General features: G+C 38.5%; 1 non-coding gene across 1 annotated transcript; it reads right to left on the bottom strand.

The window, feature by feature from the left end:
* Positions 1-8,622: 8,622 nt before the first annotated feature.
* On the bottom strand, positions 8,623-8,696 carry TRNAT-CGU (transfer RNA threonine (anticodon CGU)). Its single transcript has one exon. It is a non-coding gene; the product is annotated as a tRNA-Thr (tRNA).
* Positions 8,697-12,605: the final 3,909 nt, after the last annotated feature.

The following is a 12,605-nucleotide window of genomic DNA, read 5'->3' as shown; positions in this document are numbered from 1 at the left end:
GGGGGCCCGCTGACCAAAGAGTGGTGGGTCACTGTGTCATGGGACACCCACTGCACACCACTAACAGGCAGCTTTATAGCTTGCATCCTTACCCAGGGAGGCAGATGACCCCGTCCTCCCAGGACTGGCTGTCTTGCCACATCCCTTAAATGATGGCAGGGGAGGGTGGAACCTTGCCCACGTGGCCCGTGTGGAGACGCGCAAGGTCATGTACACGCCTTTCCCCTGCAGTGTGCAGTTATGTGCCTGTTAACCTGCCTCTCCTTCCCTAGGTTTTCAAGGTGGCCTCCTTTCATCTTCTTTCCCATAAGGCCTTCTTCCTGCCTCAGTGCACAAGGCCTTCTGCATCCTCGGGACTTTTTAAGCCCCTGTTGGTCTCTCTACTTCCTATTTTCTGTCCCTAATCATCTCTGTGTGCATTGTAGCCTGCCCCAGATTAACAATTTCTTGAGGGTAAATCTTGAATCTAGAACTTTTTTGTCATCACCACATGTACATATTAGATATTCAATAAACATTTGTTGGTTGATAGAAATTATTCATTTAGACATGAACACGAGATTTTTTCTTATTTTTTTTTGATTAGGTTTTTGTTTAATTGCTTATTGATGGTCGTGTTACTTACTTGGCTGCAAATCTCACCTATATATGATCACAGGCTCTTTCTTAAAGACAATACAGTGTTTCAGAGAAACCCAGTTCAAAGCAAGCTGGGCATCAGGTGTCTTGTGGTCTTTGTGAGTAGGTCGCTCTGACTTCAGTCTTGGTGGAAGGGGTCAACGACCTCAAAGGGAGGTGACCTCAGTCACAGCTGTGTGTCACTAGAGGCCTAAACCTTTGTGTCCTGCTTGAATCTACACCAGCTTGAAATAGTGTTACTGTTTTTGTTTATAGCACCGTTTTTCAAAACAATGCTGGCTCCCCACCAGTTTACTGTAAAGACAATGAGCTATTTTAGGATGAGATTTCCCTAAAGCTAATAAAAATAGCATGTTCACTGAACCGAAAGCAAATATGAAGATCTACTTAGACTGAAAATGAGATTTTCTAAGCTGGAAGCAACAGTTTATCACCCAGCAGTAGCTTGCAATTAAGATGCCTGCTTTATCTCTGTTCATTCATTCATTCAAAAAATTTTTTTAGCACCTGTGAAAGCCAAGCACTCAATACAGAGTCTCCAGTTCCTGGTGAGTCAAGGATCTGTGGGGAACCATGGGATTCCTAAAAGGACTCAGGAGGCCACGTAGATTAAATTATCTATAGATTAAATGTTTTGCCCATTTAGGTTGCCACTGTGCTTTAAATATTTATGTGTGTGCCGTTGTGACTTATATAAATTCATTTAAAAGGGATATTGAAATCCTGGTAGCTGTCTGACATTACATATTTTTTTCATTTAAGAGGTAGCAAAAGTACAAGCTATAGAATGCATGGGTCAGCGAATTCATTTATGTTAAAAAGTGATTCTCAAGCTCAAAAAAAAAAAAAAAAAAAAACCAGAAAAAAACTATGGCTTTCTGTGCTTTCCAGTAACCGTGTTGTCTGCACAGTTCTTTGGAAGGCACAATTTACTCACCACTAAAGGTTTTAAGCTTTTTGAGCTCAGATTTAAAGTTTTTTTTGTTTTTTTTTTTTTTTTGACATAAAGTATCACCTGAACTTTTTTCATATGTCGTATTTTGGGGAAAATTTATGATCTTTTTAACATTAGGAAGTTTTGCTTTTCCTGACATTTTATTGCTTTGCGTATTTGAAACATTTCAATCCCAGACAATAAATATTATGTGATTATTGTTTTCATATGGATAGGCTATTTCCTCCTGTTTTTTCTAACCTCCTTTCCCAGCTGATCCTCAAAAATTTATTAATATTAAACTGTGCCATTCAGGTTTTCCAAAATCATGTGTAATGAAAACTGAAAGAGGGACAGGTTTGAGAGAGGACGGGGTAGTCGTAGTTAAAAATAAACTGAGGTGTGTGGTTTTCTTTCAGTTGGGTTTCTAATGTTTCTTGTTCAGTTGAAAATGAAGATTATACTTATTCCGTAAATCATTTTTATAAACTGTCATAACCAGTTTTCACAGTAAATGGTATCTTTTCATATCATTATTATGGAAGCTAAATGGGTCTCAACACAGCGGCTGGATGTTGGCTGAGCACACCCTGAGAACCCAGCGGTACAAGCCCCCACCTTTAAAAGCCACGCTCATGGCTCCCTCGCCGTCAAGGCTTTTCTCACATAACCTCTTCTCTAACTGCCTCTTAAATACTGAAACCCCAGTCTCTGCCTTACATACCATACTCCCCTTTTTCTTTTTTCACTGTAACACGTATGTACCATCTCATTTATTTTGTTTGTCTCCTCTCCCTAGAAGTAGACAGTCTGAGATTAAGGATTACGGTCTGTTTTGTCCACTGTCGTGTCCCCGGCACTAACTAGTGCGCGTTGGTCAGTGTTTTCCCACGTGACTGAATGGCTGACCGGGCTCTTAATCCCACACATCCCTGCAGCCCTCTACCCACGCCATGGTACTCGGGTTCTTCCCCAGTCTGTTCCCGTTCACTGCTGTCCTGCCTTGTGGTTCAACTCCATGCTTCATCTGTTTGCTTTCCCTTGACTTTCCAAAGTCCTCTGAACTTCAACTGTGTTGTTCAACAAAACTCTTTAAGCATTTTTACATTTCGGTACTTCCTGAATCACAATGTCCCTTCAACAGAATAAAAAATTTGGCCAACACAAGCAAGAGTTATTATGATGTACTTAGTTTTTCAGTAACATTTTATCAAACTTTTTGATATATCTATTTCATTACTTACTGAAATTTTTCCCCCCAACTCCAGGTTACCAAATTTTTAAGTGCATTTATTTATAATCTCTTATGTTGTAGTGGGTTTTTTTTAGACTGGGCACACAGAACTAATTTCTCTTTTAAAAGCCAGTTTAATGTATAGTTTACATAGAGTAGTTAAGCCCTTTTTAGATGTGTGGTACAATTCAGTGACTTTTGACAAATAAGAACAGTTGTGTAACCACCACCATAATCAAGGTACATGAATGCTAGGGCGTTCTCCATGTTCCTTTGTAATTGATCCCCCACTCATCACTAACTCCTGGCAACTGCTGATCTGACTTCTGTCTCTGTAGTTTTACCTTTTCCAGAGTCACATATAAAATGGAATGATTCCATCTGAATTTGGATGTAAAGTTTTTTCATGTCTGACTCATTTAGCGTAAAGCTTTTGGGATTCATCCATGTTGTAGTGTATGTCAGTCGTTGGTTTCGTTCTGTTGCTGGGTAATACTCCTTTGTATGGCTACACCATTTGTTTATCCTTCATTATTAAGTGGACAACTTGACTGTTCCCCAGTTTCTGGCTGCTACAAATAAAGCTTCTAACAACATGGATGGACAGGGCTTTGTGTGGACTTCTGTGTTCACTTGTGACAAGTAAACATCTAAGATTGGATACTGAGTTGCATGGTAAGTGAATACTTAATTTTGTTTAAAAAAAAAAAAAAAAAAAAAAAAAACAGCCAAAGTGTTTTTCCAAAGTGCTGTGTGTACCATTTGGCACCACCTTCAGAAATGCGAGAATTATAGTTGCTCTGTACCTTTGCCAGCATTTGGTATGATCTCTTCTGTTGTTTGTTCTGTTTTTTCATTTTAGCCATCCTAACAGGAGGATGGTATCTCACTGGGCTTTTACGTGCTTTTCTCCGGTGACTGATCTCAAGCACTTTACATGTGCTCATATACCATCCATGTCTCTTGTTTCTTTGTTAAAGTGTTTGTTCAAATCTTTTGTATGTTTTTTTAAATTGGTTGTCTTATTACAATATGAGCGTTTTTAATATATTCTAGATACAGAAATGTGTTTTTCACATATTTTCTCTGACTCTGGAGCTTGGCTTATTGTCTTTGGAAGAGCTGAAGGTTTTAATTTTGAAGAAGTTTCATTTATCAATTTTTATTAGTTGATGGATCATACTTGTTTGTGTCTTATCTAAGAAATCTTGATCTAATCCAAGCTCATGAAGGTTTTCTCCAGTGTTTCCTTCTTGATATTTTAAATTCCAGTTTCTAACTTTCAGGTATTTGGTTCATTTTGAGTTTGTAACATATAAAAAAACCAAAGTATAAGGGTTGAGGTTCTTTCTTTTTTCTTTCCTCCATATGGTTGTCAGAATGTTCCAACACCTTTTGTTAAGAAGACTGTTCTTTCTTCATGAATTACCTTGACACCTTTGTGTAAAAGCAACTGACCATATATGTGTGGGTCTGTTTTGCTGCATTGATCTATATGCTTATCTTATCCTTAGACAGTACCTCACTATCCTGATTACTAAAGTCATGAGATCCAATCTTGTGAATCCTTCAACTATTCTTCAAAATCTTTTTGTATTCTAGGTTTTTTGATTCTCCATATTTCTACAAAACAGTTGGGATTTTGATTGGAATTTCTTTAAATCTGTAGCTCAGATTCAAAGAGAACTGATATCTGTATTAGGCCTTCTAATCAATTTAGGAAGAATTGACAACTTACCTGCTACTATGTTGAATAAAAGTAAAATGAGTGGCATCCTTGTCTTATTCCTGATCTTAGCAGTAAAAAGCTGAAAGCATTTCCTCTAAGTCTGATATAGGCTCTAAGTTTGTTGTATATGGTCTTTATGTTAAAGTATGTTCCCTCCCTCCATACATACCACTTTGTGAAGAGTTTTTTTTTTGTCATGAAAGGATGTTGAGTTGAATTTTGTCAAAACCCTCTCCTGTGTATATTGAGATGAAAAGTGAGTATCATATGATCATCCTGTTAATGAAGTGTAGCACACTGACTGATCTGCCAATATTAAGCCATCCTTGCATCCCTAGGACAAATCCCACCTGATTACGGTATGTGACCCCTTTACTGTAGTGTTCAGTTCACTAATATTTTGTTGAGGATTTTTGCATCTAGGTTCATCAGTGATATTGGCCTGTAACTTACTTTTTTTGTGTGGTGTTCGGTTTCGGTATCAGAGTGATGCTGGCCTCGTAGAATGAGTTTGCAAGTATTCCTTCCTCTTAAATTTTTTGAAATAGTCTAAGAAGGATAGGTGTTAACTCTTAATTTTTGTAATTGAAGTACAGTCAATTACAATGTGTCCATTTCTGGTGTACAGTGTCCCCAGTCATGAATATACATACATATACTTGTTTTTGTATTTTTCTTCTTTAAATGTTTGCCATCTGGTCCTAGACTTTGAATAGTTTAAAAAATTCCCAACAACCAATTTCATTTCTGGTATTCAGTCTGTTCATATTTTCTGTTGCTTCCTGATTCAGTCTTGGGAGATTTTACATTTCTAGGTATTTATCCATTTCGTTTAGGTTGCCCATTTTATTGGACTATAATTGTTCATAGTTATCTTTTATGATCTTTTTTTATTTCTGTGGTGTCAGTTGTAACTTCTTTCATTTCTGATTTCTCTGAGCCGTCTTTTTCTCTCGAGTCTGGCTAACGGTTTATCAGTCTTGTTTATCTTTTCAAAGAACTGGCTGTTATTTTATTGATCTTTCCTATTTTTTTAAGTCTCTATTTTCCTTATTTCTGCTTTGATCTTTATTATTTCTTCTACTAACTTTGGGTTTTGTTTCTTCTTTTTCTAGTTCCTGTAGGTGTAAGTTTAGATTGTTTATTTGAGATGTTTCTTGTTTCCTAAGGTAGGCTTGTATTCCTATAAACTTCCCTCAGAACCGCTTCCACTGTGTCCCATAGGTTTTGGATCATTGTGTTTCCATTTTCATTTGTCCCCTGGTATTTTTTAATTTTCTCTTGGATTTCTTCAGTCACCCCTTGGTTGTTTAGTAGCGTATTGTTTAGCCTCTACATGTTTGTGTTTTTTGCATTTTGTTTATAGCTGTACATTGATTTTTATTCGTTGAATTAGCCTTCTGTTACTGGGATAAATGCCACCTGGTCATGATGTATTAATCCTGTTACATTTTGCTGGACCTGATTTGCTAATATTTTGTTAAGTATTTTTGCATCTGTGTTCATAAAAGATCCTGATCTTGAGTTTCCTTGTAATGTCTTTTTTCTGGTTTTTAGATCAGATAATGCTGGCCTTATAAAATGAGTAGGATATTACTCTTTATTTTCTGGGTTTCTACAGAATTAGTATTATTTCTTTCTTTTCAATTCAGTAGAACTCACCAGTGAGGCTATCAGGGACTGAAGTTTTTCTTTGTGACAAAGTTTTAAGCTACAAATAACTTTAGATATAAGGCTATTTTGGTTATCTATTTCTCTTGAGAGAACTTTGGTAGTTTGTCTTTCAAGGTATGTGTCCTTCATCTAAATTAGCAAATTTAGTGGCATAACATTGTTCATCAAATTCTCTTATTCTTTACATGTCTGTAGGATGTGCATTGATGCTTCTCATTTTAATTACTAATATTGGCAATTTGTCTCTTCTCTTCTTCTCAGTCTGAAAAACCACTACAATTGACAAGCTGTCAAAGACTCAGTCTTTTATTGATTTTTTTTTCCTATTTTCAGTGTCAGTCTGCTTTTATCTTTATTATTTCCTTCCTTCTACTTTGGATGAATTCACTTTTTTTCTTTGATTTGAGAGCTCTCTCTTCTGTCGGCATTCTGATGCTGTCTGTTTCCCTCTAAGCACTGCTTCAGCTATACTTCAAAAGCTTTGATGTGTTGTGTTTTCATTTTCATTCAACTAAAGACATTTTCTAATTTACTTTCTGATTTTCTCTTTGACCCATGGCTTATTTAGAAATGTGTTAATCTGGAATATTCTCAAATATTTGGAAACTAATTATCTTCCTGTTATTAAATTTTAACTTTATAGTAGAAAACATACTTTGTATGATTACAGTTCTTTCAGGTTTCTTAAGGCTTGTTATACGGCCCAGAATACGTGTGTGTGCACTTGCAAACGTGTGTTCTGCTGTGTTCAGCGTAGCGTTCTGTAAATGAAATAGGCTGAGCTGGTTGATCGTGTTGTGTTGTTCAGTTCTGCTGTATACTTAACTGATTTTCTACTTTTTAAAAAATCAGTTACTGAGAGAAGAGTGTTGAAGTTGTCAACTCCTTAAATTTGTGACTTTGTCTATTTCTCTTATAAGTTTTGTTTTTGCTCAGTCTGTTTGAAGTTCTGTTCTCAGTTGCATACACATTTTGAAATATGTTGTCTTGATTAATTGTCCCCTTTAGCATTATATGATGTCCCTCTTTATCCCAGCAGTATTTCATGCTCTGAAGTCTACTTGGTCTGATATTAAGGAATCCACTTCGCCTGTCTTTTGATTGGTGTTTGTGTGTTCTATGTTTTAACACCCTTTTACTTTAAACATAAAAAAATAAGTTAATAAAAGTGTCCTTCTCATTGACAGCCCAAAATTGGTTCTTGATTTTTTCTTGCCCACTTTTACATTCTGCTTTTTCATTGAGGTGTATAGACTGTTTACATTTAATGTAGTTATTGATACGCTTGCATGCAGATCTAGTCTTGGCCTCATCATAGCTTTTTTACATACTAATTTATGTCCCTTTATTTTTATCATTTTAACTCAACTTGTTTTGTTTGCAAACAAAAATATAGAAGACTTGGAAAAACACAAAGAATATGGTTAGAATTATCCACAGCCCTTCAACATTGAGGCTAAACATTATTGACATTTTAATACACAAATGTGCTCCTGTAGCACACACTTTCAGGTATACAACATAGTGATCACAAATTTTATTTAAAGATTTCATTTCTAGTTATTATAAAATATTGGGTATATTCCCTGTGCTGTATGTTGTATCCTTGTAGCTTTATTTTATACATAGTAGTTTGTGCCTCTTAATTCCCTGCCCCCATCTTGCCCTGTTCCCCTTCCCTCTCCCTGCTCGTAACCACTAATTTGTTCTCCATGAGTCTGTTTCTTTCTTATATTGACTAGTTTGTCTTATTTTTTAGATTCTACATGTAAGTGATAACACACAGTATTTATCTTTCTCTGACTTATTTCACTTAATATTCTCCAAGTCCATCTGTTGTTGCAAATGGCAAAATTCCATTTTTAATGGCCAAGTATAGAATACACACACACATGCGCGCACACACATCTTTATCCATTCATCTGATGGACACTTAGGTTACCTCCATATCTTGACAACTGTAAATAATGCTGCTATAAACATTGGGGTACATTATCTTTTCAAATTAGTGTTTTTATTTTCTTCAGTTGTATCCAGTTTCTCTCTTGGAGTTTGTAGAACTAATTTAATCTGTGGCTTAATGAAAGATGTTAACTTTAACATCCTCAGCCACTTTTCTTCAAATATTCATCTTCTAGGATTTTAATTATATATATGTCAGATTTTTTCACCACAGGCAATGTGTCTCCTCTGCTCTCTTCAGAATCTCCCATCTCTTTTTCTCTCTGCTTCTAACTGGATACTTTCTACTGACCCATCTTTTCTTTATTCATCTTCTCTTTTGCTGCGTCTCCAATTCTATGAAGCCCATCTACTCAACTTTTAATTTCAGGGTTTCTTTTTAGTTATACATTCACCATTTGATTCTTTCTGGTGGGGGGAGGTAATGAGGTTTTATTTATTTATTCTTAGAGGAGGTAGTGGGGATTGAACCCAGAACCTCGTGCATACGAAGCACACACTCTACCACTTGAGCTATACCCTCCCCACCATTTGATTCTTTTTTGAAAAAGCATTTGTTTAATCTCCTTTCTGATTATCCCAGTGTCTGGATTGTTTATAGATCTGCTTCTGTAAGTCTGGGTTTTTTCCCTCTTGGTTTTCAGTTACTTTTTTCTGTAACCTGCTATTCCTAGGAGTTTTTTGCTTTTGTTTGTTTTTTACTGAATATCAGACACTGTATATGAAAAAGTATAGAATCTCTGGACAATGACTTCCTCCAGAGAGGACTCAATCTTCTGACAGGCAGACGGGGGTGAGGGGGTGTGATCAGATCAACGTTGATCTATTTCTGCTTTGCCCCTATTCCTAGAAAGTATCCCTAGGGTCTCAGCTGAGAGTCTGTGGTGTTTACCAGACCCTTCAACCTTGGTGAGCCCTGAAATCCAGTCTCTGACTCCCTGGACCCAAGATGGATGAAATTTCTGCTTACCTCGTTAGCCCCCCAGCTTCTACTCTCACCCGACACAGGTGCAGCTTTGGAGCTGACATACATTTCAAGGGGAAATTGCATGTAGAATTATAGGCTTACTTCTCTGCAGTTTCCTCCTGTGTGCGTTTCGGTCCCTCAGCTCCCTTGGCAGCCCCAGGCTCCAGCCTCTGCCTCTCCAGCCCAGTGAGACTGCCGCAAGCCCTCGACTACTGCTTCCTGTGTGGCTTCTCTTACTCTCACATTTAATTGGCAAATTCCCTCAAGAAAAAAAATGAACTTTCCTCTTCAATTTCTTAGTCTCTCAAACCCTGACTACCTTGGCTTTTTTCTGATGCCTCAGATAACGTGTGGTCTCCCGAGGATGTCCACATCCAAACCCCCAGAAGCTGTGAATGTGTCATGTTACATAACAAAAGGGAATTAAAGCTGCAGATGGAATTAAGGTCGCTGATCAACTGACTTTATCTTACGGAGATTATCCTAGATGACCCAGGTAGGCGCAGTCTAATCACGTGAGCTCTTAAAAGCAGAAGGAGGAGGCAGAAAAGTGGGGAAGATAGATATGACACCTTCTTGAGAAGGACTCAACGCTGCTGGCTTTGAAGATGGACTAAGGGTGCCATGAGCCAAGGAATGTGGTGGCTCTAGGTTGGCCCTCACAGTCAGCAAGGTAACTGGGATCTGTCCTACGGCCAAGGGACTGACAACTTGCAGCCAGCTGAGCGGGAAGTGGTTCTCCTCTGCAGTCTCCAAAAGGCAGCACACCTGCCAACACCTTGATTTTAGTCCCTAAGACCCAAACCAGGCCTCTGACCTGCACAATTGTCAGATAATGCAGCTGTGCTGTTTAAGCCTCTAAAGTTGTGATTTGGAACAGCCGCACAGAAAACTACTACACAGTTTTGCATTTGTCTAGCTTTTATAATTGTTCTCAGGTCAAGGATCAGTCTCTCATCTCTTGATGTACCAGAGTCAGAATCACTGTGTGTTATGGGATAAAGATGTTCTTACAGGAATCGGATCTTGCAGAGCTGTGGGAGGGCTGGGGAGAGTGGAAGCCTAGGGAGGAAGCTGGAGGATCAGAGAAAAAGTCACCAACCCGCCAATTTAAGCAGCAAAGCACAACCACCTGCCAAAAGCAGCTGCTAAGTGATGGCTCATAGGAAGCTGTGCTTCTGTAGAACTGGCACCTCTGTGGGTCCATTTCCCTGTGTCCGGCAGTGAGCCTGAAGGTAGGCAGACGGGGTCCTCAGTCAGGAAGAAGAGCTGGATGTACAGTGGAGGAAAGCAGGGACAAGCCAGAGCTGCAGCCCTTCTGTGTCTCTGCAGCTGCATCCAACCACAGTGACCGTCAAAGGGCAATGACTGCTTCACTTCCACCTTCCTAATCTTGCGTAAGTTTCTCTTTCGGCCAATTCTAATTCAGAACCATGTAGGGAAAGGGATTTTGGAAAAGCAGTTTCCTTTTCAGCAAGTTGACACAGTACCAATGACCAGTCTGCCCTTTGTCAATGTGACACTCATGTATACCTCTTTTAATCGTACTGTAAAATCTCCCAAATAATAGCAAATGCTTCCAACTAGCATGAGGCATGCCAGCCCTGTCCTCCAAAAGGGATACGAATACCTTCGTGGTCTTCCTCCCAAAAACCCTTAACCCGAATCTAATCATGAGAAAAGCACCGAACAAAAATCTCCGTTGAGGGACATTCTATAAAATACCCGACCAGCACTCCTCAAAACCATCAAGGTCACCAGAAACAAGGACGTTCGAGAAACTGTCATGGCCAAGAGGAGCCTGAGGGACCTAGCATAAATAAATGTAATGCGCTATCCTGCATGAGATTCTGGGACAGGAAAGGGACATTAGGTGAAAACTAAGGAAATCTGAATATAAGTGTGGGCTGTCGTGTATAATGACATACCGAAGCTGGTTCTTAATTGTAACTAATGTAATAACGTAATATACATACTAATGTAAAATATTAGTAAAAGGAGAAACTAGATATGGAGCATATGGGAACTTTGTATTATCATTGCACATTTTTCATAAATGTAAAACTATTCTAAAATAAGTCTTTTTTTAAAAAGATATAAAGTCCCATGTGAAATCCATTTTGGGTGATATTTGTTCTTTTCCTCTTGAGTTATATTCTCCCTTTAACATCTGTAGCTTAAGTGCTGAGCTGCATGGTCACTGCTGTTAGTACCTGATAACGGGACAGGAGAGGGGAAAGTAAAGGAAAAGAACTGTTTAACACCTAGACAGACACACTGTTCACGTGGAAGAAGAGGTACTCAAGACTACTCCTGTCCTCAGTCCTGTAGCTGTCCAAGGGTCATGGCTAGTGTTTGTGACACTTCTTCCACTGGCCAGTTCATATTCCCTTAGTCCTCAACAAACACCTCAGCTCATATGGTTCCTTGCTCAACGGGATGATGCCGTTTGTGATCTTTGGCTTTATAACAAGTCACCCCAAAACTTAGTGGCTTAAAACAACAGTGATTTATTATTCAAGATTCTGGGGGTCAGGGATTCAGGCAGGCCTTGACTAGATAGTTCTGCTCCACATGGCATCATCTGGTAGTTTGTCTGCTGCATTTAGCAGGCAGCTGAACTGGACCAGAAGATCAAAAAGGCTCTGCTCATCAATTTGGAGATTTGGAGCCTCAGAGCACCACATGATCTCTCCTTTGGCTTGTGACAAGCTTGGCTTCCTCACAGCATGGTAGTTTTTTAAGAGTAGTTGGATTTAAAAGGCAGCTGGCTTCATAATGATGGCCAAGAGGCACATGGAAAGATGCTCAACATTGCTAATTAGCAGAGAAATGCAAATCAAAACCACAATGAGGTATCACCTTGCACGGGTCAGAATGGCCATCATCAAAAAGTCTACAAAGAATAAATGCTGGAAGGGATGTGGAGAAAAGGGAACCTTCATATACTGTTGATGGGGATGTAAATTGGTGCAGCCACTATGGAAAACAGGAGGTTCCTTAAAAAAACTAAAATTAAACTACCATATAATCCATCAGTTCCACTCCTGGGTATATGTGAAAGTGAAAAATGAAACACTAATTGGAAAAGATACATACAACCCAAGTGCCCATCAACAGATGACTGGATAAAGATGATGTGGTATATACATGCAATGGACATAAATTATCCATAAGAAAGAATGAAATCATGCCACTTGCAGCAACATGGATGGACCTAGGGATTATCGTACTAAGTAAATCAGGCTGAGAAAGCCAAATATATACCACTTATAGGTGGAATCTGAAAAATGACACAAAGGAACTTATTTACAAAACAGAAACAGACTCACAGACATAAAAACAAACTTATGGTTACCAAAGGGGAAGGGGAGGGAGGGAAGAGACAAATTAGGAGTATGGGGTTAACAGATACCGACTACTACTCATTAAACAGATAAGCAACAAGGTTTTACTGTATGGCACA

Source organism: Camelus bactrianus, chromosome 20 (genome assembly GCF_048773025.1).
Source record: "Camelus bactrianus isolate YW-2024 breed Bactrian camel chromosome 20, ASM4877302v1, whole genome shotgun sequence".
In the NCBI taxonomy this organism is placed as follows: Eukaryota; Metazoa; Chordata; class Mammalia; order Artiodactyla; family Camelidae; genus Camelus; species Camelus bactrianus.
Note: the sequence above shows the minus strand (reverse complement) of the source record. Positions and strands in the feature narration are given on the sequence as shown.